The 21,043-nt window shown below is 38.7% G+C and overlaps 1 protein-coding gene across 1 annotated transcript in view; it reads right to left on the minus strand.

The window, feature by feature from the left end:
• The window catches only part of daam1b (dishevelled associated activator of morphogenesis 1b), a 110,599-nt gene extending 92,863 nt beyond the window's left edge, over positions 1-17,736 (minus strand). Inside the window, exon 1 of the mRNA XM_063002229.1 lies at positions 17,654-17,736. The gene's annotated coding sequence lies outside the window, so the exon portion shown is untranslated. The remainder of the gene's footprint in view (positions 1-17,653) is intronic.
• Between the last annotated feature and the right edge of the window lie 3,307 nt (positions 17,737-21,043).

The following is a 21,043-nucleotide window of genomic DNA, read 5'->3' on the forward strand; positions in this document are numbered from 1 at the left end:
TTTTGTCAGAATTGTGTGTTTGTTATTGTGGATGTACTTTTAAGGCATTAGGAAACTAGCCTGGATTTATTTATCTCAGTCTATTAGCTCTTTGTTAATGCCAGTTGTCATACACTGCCATGCAACTGCAAATTTTAACATCTGCAATGTTGTACTGATGTAGTTCCAAAGTGATTTTCCTGTTTACATGACTGATGCCCCTGGAATTCTATTTGACGTCTTATATACGAGATTTCAAAGCAACATGAGGCAAGTAGCAGACCTGCAATGTGCTGTCTTTTTAGGGAAATTGGCTATTAACATGTACAGCTGTTTGTTATTGTGATTGACTCTTTGTTATGGTGTTTCCAGCATTTGGTCAACATATTAAAAGCCCCCCCCCCCCCCCCCCCCCCGACAATTTGATAAGCATGTCCTTGTTTCATTGCCACATTTTACATCTAGGTCCCAACACAAGGTCTTGGTTCCTGAGTTGCTCATAGATACCAGTCCAGATGTCAGCCCCAGAAACCAGTCCCCGTTTACAGAAATAGAACAGCATGTGCTCGAATCAAGGGCACATCAGCAAAAAGTTCTTCTTAGCCTAGATTTTGGGTTTGAAGCAACCTACTTCTGTAGCTAATTTAAAAGTTCTTGATGACAGACCTGCAGGAGAAGCAAACACTAACACTAAATCTGCTCATGCCAGATAAAGTGGACAAACATGCCGGTTAGCAGCAAAAATTTTCATGTTGTGTGCAAACAAACATTTGATAACAATCATGCATGCAACCAGGACATGTAGGTATGATAACAACTAGAGAGACTGGTTAGGAATAGTCCCGGCTTATTACAAAGAGGTTTTCTGAATGGTCTTTAGGAAGATGTTAACGTTTGTGGTTAATGTAGGGATTTGTTTTTACCAGTCACTTTTTTGACTAGTGAGAATGACCAGTAAATGTGTTTCTAATATTCAAGTTAAAGTGTTAATAATATATTTATGGTAAATTATATTGCCAATTGTAATCATATTATTAAGACTATTATTCATTAAAATTTATAAGAAGATGTTCAAGCTTTAGTTGTGTTTAATTAATGTAATCTTTAATCCTAAACTCCAGATCACATGACCACCACAAATGTCACAAATTACATTACACACTAAGTACACAGCACATTATGTAACATTGGCTGGAACAAAACAATTAATCACAAGCTTGTTTTGCTTGGGATCTTACACAGGAATACCAACACAATGAGTAAAACTGGGAAATATGTAAAAGAGTGGTGTTGTCTGTATGTGAGCCAGACAAGACTTTAAAGTAAATCTGTGGGAATTTGTGCCCATTCAGTCAGATTAGCATTTGTATGGCTGGGCACTGAAGTTTTCTGCATTTAGCAGACGCTTTTATCCAAAGCGACTTATGCCAAGTTCACACTACACGACTTTCCAAGTCGTCAGGTCGCTGTACAGTTTACACTACACAGCTGGATCTCTTGTAATCGGGAGTCTTTCAAGTCGGTGTGGCTTTCACACTATACGACTGATCGGTGATAGGGGGTTTCACACTACACCATCTATCACCAACTGGAATCGCAGGCGAGCTTCTCTGGTCTCCCAAACTACGTTTTGTCACAAAAACAAACGCAAGAAGTGAAGAGGAGTTTAGTGATACCACGTCCAAAAATGCACCTCAACAAGTAGCGAGTGATCAAATGTTGATGTGCAGCGTAAAATCAATGAGAAAAATTAATGAACTCAGTGGATTTGGCAATGCGACCAGCAGGGATTGTTTTGTTCTGTAGTGAGTTGGAGGTTAATAAATATTTTTTTGTAATGCAGTGTTGGTATCATGGTTTGCCGTGGACGATACGTTCACAAATATTGTAAAGCTTGTGTGTGTGCCGATGTATTCTGATAGAAACTATATTATCCCCCTCACCACACTCATTGCCAGTCGCAACCGACTGATCCAGATATTCAACATGCTAGATATCTCTCCTCAGTCGCCGAGCGTTCGGCGAGCCACTCGGATCGAGTCGTTGAGTAGTTCACACATAGTGATTGAGAGCCGAGTTTAGATCGCCGAGCGAACGCCAAGTTGCTCCTGAGCTGCCACATCTAGCGGCAACCAGTCGGCGAGCGAAAATCAGGGCAAAAATTGTGTAGTGTGGCTAGAATCGTGTAGGCTACAACTGGTTGGTGAACTAGAAATTGGTGAAACAATAGATTTGTCTAGAAAACCAATTTGAGAAAGAAGAGTAAAACAATTACCCAAAAGTCAGACAGAAAGAAGTGGAAAAACAGGTAATTTATCAGCATGAATGTTCACGTCAGATCTGTACAAACATCTTTGATAATCATGCATACGACTTTAATCATGTTTGACAGTAACTAAGAAAAAGCATGACGGTCATGTACACTTCTAGTTGAAGCAGGACACTTTCTAACAGATGATTTAAAAGACTTGCTTGGTCTGATAGATGGATTTGTTATCTTTGTTTGGACTCTATGGTGAAATGACATCAGATTCTGTCTAAATTCCAGCCATGTTGAGTTTTATAAAGACATCTGGAACTGCTTCAATTTCATTGTGGAACTGATTGGATTGGAATCTGATTTGTTATATCAGAAACTGCACAATGTCAAAGTCGGCTATATTTAGTTAAAAGGAAACTTCACATCAAGCATTTTTAAACTTTGTAATTTCTATTTAACATCTTTTTTCCAAGCCAAAGGCAATGCATCGATACCAGATCTTTGGTGTGTGAAATTCAGATGATACTACTATATATATATATATATATATATATATATATATTCTGTTTATGCATTTTCTCCCCTTTTTCTCCCTCTGACACGTGGGCAGCATGCCGTATACAGTGCATCTCAGTGTTGTGTACAGAGAGACACACCCTGAGAGCACTCTTTTCTCATCTCTGTGCAGACGCCATCAATCAGCCAGCACCAGTAATTGCACCATTCATGGGAGAGAGACCCCACCCGGCTTAGTCCCGCCCGTTTCTGAACAACAGGCCAATCGTTGTTCATGTGGCCGCTCAGCCTTAGCCAGAAGGCAGAGCTGAAATTCGATACGATGTATTTGAGATCCCAGCTCTGGTCCCAGCGTGTGTTTTTAGCGCTGTGCCACCTGAGCGGCCTAGATGACTATTGACTAAAAAACAGGGTTTTATTTATACCTGACCTAACATTCTTTATTTTAATCGTGCACTTGTTTGAGGGAACATTTGAAAGATTAGCACAGCAGGAGCAATCTATTCAAGGACACCTAAGTTATATTTTCACTTCTATGGAAGATAATGATTTTTACACCAGCTCTTTGACCCTCAAAGCCTGCTTTTCAAAGTAAACAAGCACCTGGATTCCCTGTTCACCCCAACAACTAGTAAAATGAAAGTTAAAATATTGCGTATTCTTCAAAAGTGGGTCTGCATTTTTAAACTGCAGGAATTTAGGACTTTCAATATTTCTTTACAGATTTCTCCTGGCAGCTGAACTTTGTCCCTGCACTTACAAAAAGGCATCACTCATTTGTTTTCAGCAACCACTCAGTTAAGACTTGCTCTGGTATAAGGTTAGTCAACAATCACCTGAAAATCAGGTTTACAAAACCAAGCCCTGAAGTGCACCTTTTATGCCTGGTGCGCACTACGCAATTTTAAGCCAGATTTTCCGGTTGCAGACAAATTTTAGGCAGGTGATCAAGCTTCTCGTTGAATGTCGACTAGACGACTGGTTTAGCACAAATGGTTCAGCAACTCAGTTCTTCCAGCGAGCGATTAATTGCTAAGTCTTTATATTGCTAAGATTAATATTTTCCAGCATAAACTGATCAGAGATCAGTCATGTAGCACCTTTTCAGTGATTATTTGCAAGCCTAGCAATGTAAAGAAGGAGAAATAAAAAAGAACATTGGCTACAGTGATTTGGGAAATGCTAAAATACTTAGCTGTGTACCTAAACTTGCACTAAAAAAATTTATTTGTATTAAAACTAGAGCCTAGATGACTATATCTTGGCCTTTTGAAACATAAACCATGAGAAACCATTATATTCAATGACTGGGCTACCTAAAATAGCATGCATTGGACAAACCAATTTCTTAAGTTAAAGATATGTGTAGAAGCTTTATGCCTAGTTCACACTACACGATTTTTGCCCTAATTTTCGCTTGCCAACTGGTCGGCGCTAGATTTGCTGGCTCTGGCGTTCAAAACTCGACTCTCAATCGCAATGTGTGAACTACTCGACAACTCGATCTGAGCGCTCGGCGACCAAAAGAAGATTTCTAGCTTGTCAAATATCTGGATCTGAGTCTCACAACTGGCAATGAGTGCTATGTCGAACAACCAATGAGAACGCAAGATGAGGGGAAACGCAGGGGAGGAGTTGTAAAAAAATGGGACAGGGGCATAATATACAGTAGTTTATATCAGAATACATCGGCACACACACAAGTTTTACAGTATTTCTGACCTTATTGTTCTCTACAAAACACCAACGTTGCATTGCAAAAAATATTTATTAACCTCCAACTCACTATAGAACAAACAATCCCTGCTGGTCACGTAGCCAAATCCACTCAGATTCATTTCTTTTTTCTCTTTGCTTTTGGCTGCACATCAGCACACAAACTTTGATCGCTCGCTACTTGTTGACGTGCATTTTTGGACGTGGTATCATTAAACCTTTCGTCACTTCTTTTTGCAATTCCAGTTGGTGATAGATCGTGTAGTGTGATACCCCCTATCGCCGATCAGTCGTGTAGTGTGAAAGCCACACCGACTTGAAAGACTCCCGATTACAAGAGATCCAGTTGTGTAGTGTGAACTGTACAGCGACCTGACGACTTTGAAAGTCGTGTAGTGTGAACTTGGAATTTAGTAAGACCAATATATTTAAAGAAGGAGGCTTCCTTCTTTACACAGCCTTACAGACTTCCAGGATGGCTTTCAGAGTAAAGACAGTAACAGTTTCCTTCATCTGTAAAGCACCTTTCTGCCAACCACAACCAACTTGGCAAAGTCGAAGTTTAAACTGGAGGGATCAAGACTATACGTTTTTCACCACACTCCTTGGGAACACTATTTTCTATCAACATTTTCTCACTGGCTTTAGGATGCAAATATTCGGACACTACCACTATGGCCACTAACTTTTTTCAGACACATAAAAAAAACTTATATATCAATCCTATTACATAAACTTCCCTATGACTAGAAAAAAGACTAATCACATGTGATTGTGTCCTACAGTCTTACAATTGTAAGCTTACGAGCATTGCGCTTAAGGCACTAAACTCAAATTTCAACCAAAAGCTTTGGAGCGTTGAATCACATAGGCTCTTGACACCTGGTCCATTAAGGCATCATACACCCTCTGGCTGCATTTCTCAGGCCAGGCGCCATGCAGTCATGACATTGGTAACAAAACACAGGGACAAAAAGCTGTGTATCACAAGACAGTGGAAAAACCCAAGCACAGCAAGCATGCTGAATGAGTATGATGTGTTCGCCAGCAGGACGCTTGGTGATGATGGAATCAAACAACTCATTCATTGCTAAGACTTAATTGAAGGTCTTGCACAGAGATTTGTCTGGCAGGTCTAACACAGCATTGGAATGCAGCTGTCTGCCAAAAGTAATCTGAACAGCAAGTGCTATTTACACGTACAGAAAAGAATTGGCTAGAACATCTGAACAAATCCTCACACTAAATACATCTTAGAAAATAACAGCATGTGGAATACCTGGGATAAGTGGTACCTTTAAAAAGAGATAGCCAGTGGTCTTTTGTACAGATTCTACACCCATTTGTGGAGTCAATTTTTAACAGAAATGCTTCATCAGCTGCTTTCCAACTTGAAGGTCTGTCTTCTCAACACATACATACATGTTTTTGCTTACCTTAGCCTATTTTTAGCACTGTTATGCTTTTTGACAGACTGTGTCAAAACCCATCACATACCCTGTACTGCACTGGTACAATGAAAAAAATAAAAGGCTTTTGTTTTTATTTGCCCAGTGCCTTGTTTTGTCTGATCAGCCAGACGTGTAAAAAGACAACATTCACCCACCTTACTGCAGTTTTTTTCCCCTACAATTGTATTTCTCAGAACAACCGCAGAGTTGATTGTCAGCCTTTAAAACCACAGACCCAGTCTAATAATCTGCTGTTTCTTTGAGATTCCTGGTGTTTTTGGTCCTAAAACACACAGGTGAACACAGGGCCCCAAATTCCTGTCTACAACTATTAAGAACACAAATGTTGACTTTTGAAGGGCCAGTGCTTCAAATTTGTTTGTTTATTAGGATTTTAACTTCATGTTTTACACTTTGGTTACATTCATGACAGGAACGGTAGTTACTCATTACACAAGATTCATCACAAGGTTATATCAAACACAGTCCTGGACAATTTAGTATCTCCAATTCACCTCACTTGCATGTCTTTGGACTGTGGGAGAAAACCGGAGCATCCGGAGTAAACCCACGCAGACACGGGGAGAACATGCAAACTCCACACAGAAAGGACCCGGACCGCCCCACCTGGGGATCGAACCCAGGACCTCTTTGCTGTGAGGCGACAGTGCTACCCACTTAGCCACCGTGCCGCCCCCAGTGCTTCAAGTTGAAACACAGTTGAACTAAAATGATAAAATGTATGCTAATGCCTTGTACTGTCTGAGAAAGAATACAACATTATTATATCCAATTATACTAATTATTCAAAATATTGACATGATTCTCAATTAGTCAGAAGTCTGAATTAAATGTGTAGAATGTGTAAGTCCAGTTGTTGTTTACAATGGTTGATAGCTTAGCTTGCTAAATTGCCTCTTGAAAAGGTAACCTGCTCACACTTACGGACTTTCTAAACACGTTTATTTATTAAGATTTAAATACCTACATCATGCTGCTACTCTTCCATTATATTCTGTGCAATAACTTAAGTGTTTAACACTAGGCATTTTATTTATTTATTACACCGGTACCTCACCACTGCAAATTATGTGCAATATTTCTTAATTAGTGTGTATATATTTTTTACTTTACTTAACGTGTATTTTATGTCTGTTTACAATGTCTGTGCAATATTGGGTTTTTTTACTTAATGTACTGTATATCTTTTTTTAAACTTAATGTATATTTTGTCTTGTATATGCTCTTTTTTTGTTTCATATTCTGCACATTGGAGCTTGAGAAACACAATCTCGTTCAGCTGTATAGTCTGAATGACAATAAAGTTCACTTTGACTTTGACTTGTAACATTTAGCAAAGGCATTTGCTGAAAAATGACGTTTAAGTTTGTTCCCCATCAAGTAGGTATTAAATCTATTAAATGTAGAAATTTTAAATAATAGTCCAAAACCTTGACAAAGACTACAATCAGGTAATAGCAACCTGCTAACTTCTGCTAATTACATTGATAAAAGAAGCGGCCAATCTGTTGTCGATCTGCATTTTTGGCAATCAGTTTCTAAGCCCTGATGTTTTAAGAAATTGTGCAATTGCTTTGACTTAAAAACAGAACACATTCAAATAAATCAATAAAGAAATAATACACATTAGCTTATTAGATATTATTAGGTAAAATGTTAAACAAGCTTAAAAGCATGCTCGTACGACAGTCAAAGCTTTGAAAGCCAGTGAGGAGGGAGGTGTATGGCAGCCTTAACTGTGATAAATTGAACATTCTGAACAATATAAATGAAACTTCTTCAGGGTGTGAGATCTGATCTAATGCTAACTAAAATATTTATCTTGCTACAAAGCCAGGGAATTCTGAGAACTATAGAGAATATAAAAATGCATTCCAAAGAACCCCATTTAACTACACCCTTACTATCCATACCTCCCCAGAGGCATGAACAAACAGTTCTAAGATCCATAAGAGTTTTAAAAGTTCTCTGAACCTACTCATACTCTGACAAACTCCTTCCCAGATAAAACATCTGGCAGGAATGAATCTGGGAAGAATTTCAGTTCTGATCCAGTTTTCTTGTCTGGGAAATTAAAAATTTGTTTAAATATATTGTGATAATACTTTGTTAGTAAAAACCCATGCCAACCAGTCACACACTAGAAACCCCCCCTTTCAGCACAGAAAAAAAGAAAGCCTTTATTATTTATGAAAGTTTACACAAGCAGACAATGAGCTGCTCCTTGACCCGAGAGGAATAAGCAAGGTCAAGGGGCCTCTAAGGACAAAGACCATGTTTTATAAAAGAACTGAGAAACAGAGTTATTACTTCTCCAAACCTTTTACTTTAGTGCCAAGACACTAAGAGCTACCACAGTTGTTTATGGTTTATTCTTCATCGGGGGTGCTTCAGAGGGTCACTCAAATGGCACTCTAGAAAAAAATCTTGGAAAAATCTACAAGTTCATTTTGTGGTCTGTTAAAATGCTGGCACATTTTGAAACAGAAATGTTGCAAACACAGTTGGTGGCATTTTTACTTGGCACACTATTTAGAATGACATTTTGCAATTTGGGATACATTAAATTAGTGACATCAATGCTTATGAGTCTCATCTGGAACCACATTTAATGATTTAATTATTAAAGTAGTTCTGTTAACTGTAAAATACTCTGAGTTGGTCTTTGTTCTGTTTAGTCATATTTACAGAATAAATAAAGCTTTGTTAATACAGTTTACAAATACAAATATATATATTTTTTTTTTCTTTGTGCATTTTCTCCCTTTTTTCTCTCTTTTTAGCGCATCCAATTGTGTCAAACTTCCTCTCCACCAATGCTGATCTCTGCTCTGATTGAGGAGAACAAAGCGAACCCACGCCCCCTCCGACAGCATGGGCAGCATGCCGTATGCATTTTATCACCTGCACTTTGAGGAGTGCAGTGCAGCTCAGCGCTGTGTATGGAGAGCCACACCCTGAGAGCACTCTTTTCTCATCTCTGTGCAGGCACCATCAATCAGCCAGCAGAGGTCGTAATTGCACCGGCCAATCAATGTTCATAATGTTCAAATAAACTGTTTTAATGGTGTTTCTGTTTTTGCTGTTGATTTAAACTGGTACCATTAATAATTTTATGGCATTGACTACCAAATTTTTTGTAACATAACGACTCTTACATTCGCTTTATGGATACAGGTAAACTGACTTGAAGACTTACATTTTGTCTGAAGCATTCCAGGGATGATGCATCATTTTATTACTACAAGAGGTGGGCAGTTAGGGCAGAATTAGCTCAATGATTAAGGTACTGGACTAGTAATTAGAAGATTGCTGATTCAAGTCCCACCACTACCACCACCAAGTTGCCACTGTTGGGGCCTTGAGCAAGGCCATTAAACCCTCAATTGCTAGCACTTAAGACAAAGGGTTCTTCTAAATGCCATAAATATGAATGTAGTAACACACAACATTAAAAATACTTAAAGGTTTTCTGTAACTTCTGTTTTGGTTTTGTATGGTCTAGAAGGCCATTTTGTTACACCATACATAGTAAAAATCTAATATTTAAAATGATATCTTAAAGATTACTACATCTAAAATTGACAGTGTAAAAGCAAACAACTTAAACCTTGATCCTATTAAACCTTGTGCAAGTAGTTATTGTATTGACCTCATCTAAGGTTTTGGGCTGCTCCACCTACACTGAAACTTAAATATCCCATATTTAATACCGGATTAATTAAACAAACACTAAAACAAGTTTGGATATCCGGATATTTCAATCATCATGCCCATCCCTACATCTTATAAAGCTCTTAAGCTGGATAAGGCAGCATTCAGGAAACATGACTGCTGAACTAAAAATCCAGGAATCTTTTAAAATGATCTTAAGCATTCTGTTGCCTGTAAATTAAGTTAGTCAATATAAATGAGCCTGAATTTGTGTGTAGAGATGCTATCTAGAATTAGAAGCTATGATGTGCCAGCTAAAACAGATGACAAAGGACTAGAAGAAAATAAAAGACGAAGGGAGGCCGGGATGAGAAGTAATTACAGCCACCAGACCATGTACGTGATCATCCTAATGCCACAGCCAGGGAGAAAAACAAAAACAGAACATTATCTGACAGCTATAATAAGCAGGCAAGCTTGTACAATCCCTTGAACTCTGGAAACAACAGAGCCTATACATCACAAACATATCAGAATCCCAATGTCAGATGAGGGGGCACCGCTGGATAGGGTAAACAGGTCCCATCTGGTGACAAGCAGGGCCTCTGAAAATAAATGATGCTAAATGAGGCCATTGTCTGCTCCAAGTGAACCACACCAGTCAGAGAAAAGGACATTCAAACGGTCACACAGACCCATTGTCCTGACCAGTTGGGTGGGACCCGATCTCACAAGGCTTGGCAGAACCCAAAGAGCTCTTTGCCCCCCACCCCACTGCAGCACATTACCATGCCACGATCTCTCACAAGCTCTAAACCAAAGGATTATTATCCCATCCTGGAAGTGTAAAATTGTAATAATGCGTGATGGCAGAGTTAACCAGGGGGCAAGGTTCATACACTTTTCACACAACTACGAAAACATTAGCCTAAATCAAAAGTAACCAAAATGGTACTGGCCTAGTGATCAGAAAGGTGCAGGTCAAACACTACATCTACCAGATTACCTTTCATAATTGCATACATCTGTTAGTACTGGGTGTAGCTGTAACACCTGAAGTTAATAGTTAATAGTTAAATAAAGTTAACCTAATAATTAAGTAGTGTGCTCATTCTTCTGGCCATATAGTGTATGATCATCATTTTATTTAAATGACATCATCACAAAAGCATAATAATTAGTTCTTCCTACCCATTAATCCCAGTGAATTTGAGTGGGCTCAGGAGGTGGGATATGCCGGTTGGTGGAGTGTGTCCCAGCTTTGACAGGACCGCCCCATCGGTAGCGGAAACAATTATCAGTCTCTGCAGCTTTGTGGCTTTCGCCTCTCACCTCATTTGCAAACATGAGATACTGAAGCAATAACAGCTCGGCAAAGCCCGGCGTAACTCAACACCTGACTAATTAAATAGACCAATTACGCATACACAGTGCCCACAAGCTTTCACCTGTACCCACACACATGGGTAGGATATATTTAAAGGGGCACATGATACACATATGGCCTATACTTTTGCAAAATATATAGTTTAGTTAGAAAACTGAATTAGAGTCAGATTAAAAAAGCCTGAGACTGCTATGTGGTTACCGAGTGTAAACACTGGCTGAATGGAGGCCCTGTAAATCAGACGTCTGTTAGCAGTGAGAGTATAAACGTTACACATAATGACACTACGCTGTTGTGGGTAGTGTGAACACGGCTCAGGGTTTCTTCCCAAAAACTGAATTACTACTAATTTCCTACTCAGTTAAACAAACATCAAACAGGGAGCAGTCTGTGTTCCAATGGGTGTATTTAATTACACTCAGACAGCAGCAAAGGAATCTCTGCAGTGAGTGCAGTGCATCAGCCGGGTCCAGTATTTTGCCCAATACCTCAGTAGGTGCAGATTATTGCGCTCTTACTATTAATAAAGACATGCTGACTTCAGGGGCTTGACCAGCACTGATCACACAGGAGATCAATTAACCAATTTATACAATGACTCTCTTAAAGCTGAAATCAATGCCTTCATTCGACTATACCTTGACATGCACCCTTTAGGAAATGAATCAGAATGACTTATTACTGCGATTCTAGCGGGCTTGTCTGTACACTGGTCAATACATTATTGTTTAGAGAACTCAGACATATCCAGAGAGCATGATAAAACAGAAAGCAATGGCCCTTTACTCCTCTTCCATGTTCACTGCTTGCAACCACAAACATGGCAGACTCCCATGCTACATAGCCAGTCTTATCACAAGGCTCGACAGTAACATTGTCTATCCACAGGAGCACCTGTTCCCACTTCTGAAAATTTAATATTAGCATAAATCTGTAAATATGACTATAGTAGGAGCAATCAATCCAGAGATTATCATTGTCAAAGTTTCATCATGTCCACAATCTGGGCAGTCATTTCAGAAACTTTAGATACTGTATAATAGGCAAATAAAATCTACCCATAGCTTCCCAATCAGGGACAAAATAAAATCATAATAGACTCCACATGGCTCATAAAAGATGCAATAGTACTTTGTTTGCTCCATCATTAGGTGTTTTTGAATTCAAAGTTTCAACAATACCACACACAAGTACACATGTGGCTTTTTCGTCTTCCCCACCAAAGTGACACTAGCCAATCTTTGGCATTTGGGACCTGATATTTTACTGTGTAGTGTATGTAAATGGATACGATGGTCAATATTACCCATCAATCTACAATTATTCACAGATTATATCAAGTAAAAACATGGTGAAGTTCACATGCAAATTGAACTGACTGGACATAATCTGGAAATGCACACACCTGTGTCTATACAGACCCACAATTTCCAATGCAGTAAAGTCCAAGGAACTGTAAATATCTGCAATTAGACTGATCAAGATATAGATCAGGGCAAGGATATAAAACAATACCTAAAGCTTTAAGAGTTCCAAGGACCACAGTGACCTACATAATTCTGAAATAGAAGAAGCACAACACAATCTTGAAAGTTCCTAGAGCTGGCCTTTCAGTTTAGTTGGGCATCCGAGCAAGCAGAGTCACGGTTAGGGAGGTAAGAAAGAACCAAAGTGTCTCTAATAGAGATCCAAAAGTCCTGTAGAGTAATGGAAGAACCTGTTGCATGGACAACCATCTCTGTAGCAGTCCAAAAATCTTCAACAAGGCAATGTTCCAAAGCATACCACCAAAAAACCACTGGAGTGGCTTTGGAGAAAGTCTCCTTAAGTGACCCAGATAAAGCCCAGACTACCAGAGAACCATCGCTGAGTTTCCTGAGCCAAGGGTCATCTTAAATAGACCAAAAGGCAGTGGAAATGTGTGCTGTGGTCAAAAGCAGGCAACTTTTTTTTTAATTACTTGCAGATTTAAGTTTATAGTCAAACATTTTAAACATTAGTTAATTTAAAACTTTTTTTGATTTATCAGTTGTCATATTTGGATAGTGTCAAATATTCCATGCCGCCCACATCCCACAGCGTCTTCAAACATATCTACAAACCCTTCTCAAGTCCTCTCTGTGCATGATGTTATCATGTCTTTCCTTTGCCTAATTAGAGGTCTCCAGTATTTGGCTTTTGTAGCACTCCAGGAATGCCGCCTTCTCACAAACACAGCGTTCTTGCAGATAAAGCCTCAGGGGAGGGGGGTGACTGCTGGCATGAAGCGAGGATCTGGTACAGCCTCCCACTAGCACCGTTCTGAGTAACCGCAGAAGTAGGAGTTAGCAGGACCACCAGGCTGGGAGCTGTGTAATCATGATGGGCTACACCTCAGAGGACGCCATGGAAATGCCCATTACACCCCAGCAAGCACATTGTGGCCGAATGATTCAGAAGGCGGGGTATTCATGTGAAAGCAAAACAGGCAGAAGAATTCAAAGCAGAAAAAAGCGACTTCTCCCACATGGCTGAGTGAGCAAAGCTCATTGTGAAACATTACTTATTAGAAATTCATAAGAAATTGCTAAATAGGCATTCAGCTGAATGAATGAATGAGTTTTTTCTACAAAAATATCTTTAAAAAATAACAACAATATGCAAGTGTGTAATCTGTCCAAAGTTCAAAGATCACTTCCAAATAACATTCTTTAAATTACAACTATTAATGACTTAGTGTGTGCATGTTGCTACACAACAGATAAAAACACAGTGGTAAATCCTTGCTGTGACATAGTAAAATAAATCTTGTACACTCGCCTGTTTTCAACTAAAAGCTTTGGCTCACTTAATGCTAGGAGTGTATTTCAGAGCCAGGTCACCTGACGCTACATTATTTTATCATCAGTGTTTGCATACTCCTACACCAGGACTAAACACTGCTAAACTGGAGCTAAACTCTAAAGCTAGAGCTATGAGAGGACGTGAGAGGAAAACAAAAGGTTATTTTCATATTTATTCAACCCTGTTTGATTTAAGCGATCGTTAAGGATTTTATGTGTTCGCATCACTTTCCTATGTAAACACAATTTACACATATCCACTTCATTGTAGAATGCTTTACACTGAAACTAGTGATCATGAAGTAGATTAAATACCCTAAAATTAAGGATGCAATTTCTTTTAACCAATAATCGCCCATCGTCTGTCTATGGTTAATAAAGTAAAATATAAAACATATCACCAAGTTTCATATGAACTCAGTAATAAGTCTTTGTTCTTCATGGATGCAAAAACAGCATAAAACAATTCAACAAAGGGGCTAATATGATCATTGTAATTAGAATACAGTCAGTATATTATAGTTCTTCCTGACAGGGCAGCAGGGCTATGTGGGTAGCACTGTCGCCTCACAGCAAAGAGGTCTTGGGTTCAATCCCCAGGTGGGGCGGTCTGGGTCCTTTCTGTGTGGAGTTTGCATGTTCTCCCCGTGTCTGCGTGGGTTTACTCCGGGTGCTCCGGTTTCCTCTCACAGTCCAAAGACATGCAAGTAAGGTAAACTGAAGATACTAAATTGTCCATGACTGTGTTCGATATAACCTTGTAAACTGATGAACCTTGTGTAATGAGTAACTACCGTTTCCTGTCATGAATGTAACCAAAGTGTAAAACATGACGTTAAAAATCCTAATGAAACAAAATAAATCTTCCTGACAGCATTAGTGTAGTTTATAACATAACAATCTACACAGATCCAAATGTGCAGAGATGGACCCCATTCTGAAACATATCAGCTTCTGTTTGTCTTTTTAATTCTTAATAGTTCCAACATCCATATTTTAAATAACATTAATGCATAAAAACATTTTCTATGTAGATCTATGCAAGCTCAATGAGGATGGGTCGGTGTGGTTTTCAAATCTGCACTTTTTTCTGTACAGACTCCGCTCTCAATTGGAATCAAGCATCAGCTGTTGAAAATAAACCGTAATGACAATTTCAGCCAACAGCATTGTTCGAACAATGACTTAACAATGATTAACCAGCTAACCGATTAACAACATCCCTTCTTAAAATACTGTCTCAATTTATCAAAATATCTGATCATATCATTGTACAGATGCACCAATTCTATTATCTATTATCTGTAGACAACAAATATCCGAGCTCTGAGTAATGGCTCACTCAGTACTGATAAGAGAAAGTAACTGAATTAACCCTCAATGAGCTTCTGTTATGAGAAATGACAGATGATGTAATGACAAGGTTTACAAGAGTATCAGCATTAAAATGGAAGATCCTTAGTGTCAATAATTATACAAAACTACAGCACTGGCACAGTATAAGGATCAGGAAACAAGTCAAATAAAATCAAACACTAACAACGTTTTTGTTTTGCTTTTAATTATTTTTCAGTGCATCCCTAGTTACAATACCCATAGTGCTGAGGTCAACATCATTATAATTATTAACAAATTATATCGTGCAGCCTTTTTTGGTTCAACACATCAGTCATCCAATCACATAACTTTCCTTCCATTCTCAGTTTATCTGACATTGATTAATGTCTGAGTGAGAGCTGATTTGAGAATTTTTTTGAAAGAACAGATTATACTAGCAGGATGCAGAAGTACACTTCAGATAAAGCCAAGTCATCCATCACCAAGCTGTTCTTCTCAACTCTGAGAAGTATGTGTTCATTCTGCTCAATGTAGTGTTTCTTTAGCTACATTTAAACACTTTATTGAGTTAATTTTAAACCACATGTATGCTGTTTTAGGACAGGCAAAAGTTCACACCGTTAGAGTTTGGGACCGACAACCAAATCAAGAGCCTTAAATAACACATATAACTGTAGATGAATAACCATAAACATCAATGATAGCAACTTTCTTGAGAAAAATGCTTTTACACCTACAATGAGCAGTTCCCACTCCTCTTGGAAGACTTTCTACAATATTTTTGAGTGTGTCTGAAAGACTTTGTGTCCTTTCTGATGGAAAAGCACTGATGTTTGATAAGAGGCCTTGTTTTAGTTTAAAAGGTGCTCAATCAGGTTGAGGTTAAAATGCTAAATTGTACTTTTAAAATGCAGTTTGTTTTCCTGCAAAGGTTTAGACACCCCTGGTACAATTTTACGTTTTTATTGACTATCTTGGGGAACATAACTGTCTTTAAAAAAAGATTAAAAACCCACCTCTTTACCAAGCACTTAAGCTGACTTGTACTTACTTACTAACACTATTATTCATTTCTTGAAGTGGGAAAAAACACTGTTTACTAAATGTTTACTACTGTTTTACTAAATGTTTACTATGAAAGCACTTCTGTAAGTCGCTCTGGATAAGAGTGTCTGCTAAATGCCAAAAATGTAAATGTAACATAACTCAGTTACTGATTGTTTATTTGTTGAATGTTATGTTACGTACAAAATGTATGCCTATTTATAATTATTATATGTTAAATTGGGCGGCTCGGTGGGTAGCACTGTCGCCTCACAGCAAGAAGGTCCTGGGTTCGATCCCCAGGTGGGGTGGTCTGGGTCCTTTCTGTTGAGAGTTAGCATGTTCTCCCCGTGTCTGCGTGGGTTTCCTCCGGGAGCTCCGGTTTCCTCCCACAGTCCAAAGACATGCAAGTGAGGTGAACTGAAGATACAAAATTGTCCATGACTTGTGAACTGATGAATCTTGTGTAACGAGTAATGTAAACAAAGTGTGTAAAACATGACGTTAAAATGCTAATAATTAAATAAATATATGTTAAGTTGATTGGACCTGGTCCTTAAACTTGTCCTGATATAAAAGTGATTAAAATGTCATCACAAGAACACTTAAAAAGTTGTCTGACTGCTATAAATTTCCCAAGTAGGTAAGTAATACCCTGTGAAAGATTCCCTGCCTTGTTTACAGTGTTTCTGTGTGTCTTAGACCCGCTTCGACCCTGGTCAGTATGAAACCTTTCACACAAGTGAATGAAGAAAATGACTTTCTGTACTGCGCATGTGCACACGTTCATAACAAGGCAACCAGTTCATTTAAATATGTATAGAAAACAGAAAGCTAACCAACATAACCTGCTAATGTAGACCAGCTGTTCAAAGTATGTTGTTGTTTTGTTGTTATTCAGTTCATCTGCCTGCCTGGGGCGTTCCAGTTCATCCTTCTTCCCTGATCTATCCGGATAATATCTCCTGTTTGGTGACATACAGACTCAGCGCTCTGTGTACTCTGTGCTCTTGTACTGTATTGCTTTAGTACTCATGAGGCAAGTATGGAGTACAATGGTACATCATTAACCAGGTGAAATGAATCGTTATATAAAAGACGTGCCTCGTTTTTTAAATAATTAATAAAAAACTTAACTTAAGTCACTCGCTTGCACACGGAGCGCTTACGGGACGGTGAGGAGTTTAGTAAGCTGCCCTAATAAATAAAGTAAGTCGGAGCAGGTCATTACAGGTTTTAGGTGAATCGACTCCTTGACAGCTTTCGCAACAGGAAAACGCGATTCAATCCCCAGTTCATAACCACCACAGCCCGTCCCTGATTCTACAGCACGATCCAACACACACACACAGCACCGATACATCCAATCACACAAGTAAACCTAACCAATAATGCTACAAAAACATGCATTCTATTTACAAAAGCACATACATGAAATAACCAGCTCCTGTATATCAGGATTTACCTCGTGTGTTGATTCATGCTGCCTGCACCGTGCGCATTGTTTGGCTGGTTATGGAAATCCGCCCGGTGTGTCTCAGCATTAAACCCAGCCGAATGAAAGTTGACATCATCCTTCTCCTTTGACCTGGCGAGACTCGAGTGCGCATGCGCGGCCGACAGTCTTCTGGGAAATGTAGTACAAGCACCCAGGCTGACCTTTACACATATGCCATGCCGAACTGTTCGGATTTAATAGGAATTTAGACAGACTGACGTCTAAGTTGTGAATACTGGGTTAGATCTGTGTTTTCAGTCACTGTTTTTGTGGAGTTTTACTGTAGCCTAGTGGTTAAGGTACTGGACTAGTAATCAGAAGGTTGCCGGTTCAAGCCTCACCTCTGCCAGGTTGCAACTGTTGGGCCCTTGAGCAAGGTCCTTAACCCTCAATTGCTTAGACTGTATACTGTCACAACTGTAAGTCGCTTTGGATAAAAGCGTCTGCTAAATGCTGAAAATGTACATGCGGATGTACATGTTCAGCCTGTCTGGAAGTGTTTTTTATCAGGTACTTTAAATTCCTCCTAACTTCCAAACACGTGCAAAAGGTGGATTGTCTGCTCTTATTTATCCCTAGGTGTGAGTAAAAGAATAACCAGAATAAAGCACTTGTAAACATAAAGAACAATAACTGAGAAAAGTTTTGGGTTTTTAATTATTTTAATTATTATTATTATTTATTATTTATAAATAAATATTTATTTATTATTTATTATTATTATTCTTAATTATGATTATACATAATTATTGTTAGCTTGTGTGTGTGTCTAATCTGTAATTTTCTGGACTGGCAACCTGCCCACTGTGTTTCCTAGCTTTCGCCAAATGCATCAGAAATACCAGGATAAAGTGGTGGTACAACAGACGATAAATGAATAAATGAATCAGTGTTTTTGCATTGAACCTGTTGAGTTAATGAGTATTTGGATTGCACTGGAGTTTCTTTACACCAAACTCATTAAGCCACATTTTTATAGACCTTGCTTTGTGCTCAGTGGTAAAGTCCTGTTGGAAAAGGAAAAGGAAAAGGCCTTCCTTTACTTGTTATAAATTATAAGAAACATATATATTTTTTAATATTATTGATTTTATTGTACTGTACACATTCATTACACACTTTGATGCTGTACTGTTCATGTTACTGCTATATTGTTTATTTTATTTTATGTTTATTTATAATATACCTTTTCTATTTTTTTACTAAAAGTATGTCAATGTATTGTACTGCACATCTTCACTGCACAATGCCTGATGCTGTACTGTTCATGTCACTGCTATATTTTTTATTCTATGTTTATATATAGTGTTTCTTTTCTATCATTTAACTTGATGTATGTATGTTGACACCTGCACCAAAAGAAATTCCTTGTACATCTGGTACTTGGCGAACAATAATAAAGATTCTGATTCTGATTCTGATTTTATACACCTGTGAGCAATGGGTGTGGCCACAACACCTCAGCTTGAAAGTTAGAAGAGGTGTCCACATACTTTTGACTATATAGTGTATTTATGGGAGAGTGACGTGACTGTAGTGATTTAGTGTACTAATTACATTTTAAAATCTTATTTATCCTGTAATAATCACATCATTCTCCAAGTTTCTGGAAAGGTCAAAGAGTGAATAGTCACTTTGTTTTTTCTAATTAAATTATTTCTCGTTTTGCAGGCTGTTTCATAGCAATGAGATTTAACATGCTTTAGTGGGAGTTCTTTCCCATTCCCTTTCCTTACCTCCATATTCAATTAGGGAGAGAAGAACATTCATTTGGAACTTTATCAGGATGTGAATGTTATCTCCTTGGAGAGGATCAGGACTGGGCCTCTCTATTCTATACAGCTCACTGGGGCCTTAATCGGAATGTAAAGGGGTCTGATGTACTTAAACCCTAAAACCTTTTTATGCCTATCAAATAATGCTCTGGGATATGACATGTGATTCTTTGCATATGTGCAGATTACAGTTATGCAGACATTGTACAGTACAGATATCCTGTTTCCTGGAAAGGATGGGTCAGTTCAAAGGAAATGAACTGAAACTGTCCTTCACCCCTATGGACAGTAAAATAATAGATACAGTATTTATGCAGGATCATTCTGATACTGCTTCCAAAAATGAGTTTTACATTTTCGGCATTTAGCAGATGCCTTTATCCAAAGGCACCTCACTGTCACTGCTGGACTGAGAATAGTCCACCAACCCAAAATATCCAGCCAACAGCGCCCTGTAGGGAGCGTACTGTGACCACTGATATAGGTCTAGAAGATGACCAACTCAAACGGCAGAAATAGATGAGCGATCGTCTCTGACTTTACATCTACAAGGTGGACCAACTAGGTAGGAGTGTCTAATAGAGTGGAGTGAGTGGACGCAGTATTTGAAACTCCAGCAGTGCTGCTGTGTCTGATCCACTCATACCAGCACAACACACACTAACACACCACCACGTCAGTGTCACTGAAGTGCTGAGAATGATCCACCACCTAAATAATACCTGCTCTGTGGTGGTCCTATGTGGGTCCTGACCATTGAAGAACAGGGTGAAAGCAGGTTAAAAAGGTATGTAGAAAAATAGATAAACTACAGTCAGTAATTGTAGAACTACAAAGTGCTTCTATATGGTAAGTGGTGCTGATAAAATGGACAATAAGTGTAAAACAAGGAGGTGGTTTTAATGTTATGGCTGATCAGTGTACATTACAGTTATATACAGTCTAAGCAATTGAGGGTTAAGGGCCTTGCTCAAGGGCCCAACAGCAGTAACCTGGCAGTGGTGGGGATTGAACCAGCAACCTTTTGATTACTAGTCCAGTACCTTAACTTCTAGGCTACGGCTTGCCCATGAGTTGCATGAATGCAGTAAGTCCATACATTTGGAAGAAAGTGGACAGTAGTGGAAACAACAGATTTTGTTAAAAAAGATTATTTAAAAGCACACATGAAAGACCCTGATGTATTCAATCAGCTGATCCCAGTACAGTTTACATGTTAGGGTTTACACATGAGGAATTTAAAAGTCTGCTCCCATCAGGCTGGATCAGTCATCTTGTTTCAGTGTTCTGTTGGCTTGTTAGTTTCTGGTCTCCATCAGCCTCAAATCAGATCTGTAAATGTTCTAGCTGAACCTTTTAGATTGTTTACCTAAATTCACATTGGAGCGAATGTTGATTAGTTTAAGAAAATGTGGATTGGATTAATAAAGCACATTCATGATTGTATTTGTAGAATGTTTTCATGTGATTCTCCTCTCATCAGCTCAGACAGACTGCTCAACAGCTGTGTTTTATCCTCCTCCTGCACTGGAATTCAATAAACAGCACTGGGATGAGGCCTTTTTGCTTTTAAAAAGATCTC

Source organism: Trichomycterus rosablanca, chromosome 9 (genome assembly GCF_030014385.1).
Source record: "Trichomycterus rosablanca isolate fTriRos1 chromosome 9, fTriRos1.hap1, whole genome shotgun sequence".
In the NCBI taxonomy this organism is placed as follows: Eukaryota; Metazoa; Chordata; class Actinopteri; order Siluriformes; family Trichomycteridae; genus Trichomycterus; species Trichomycterus rosablanca.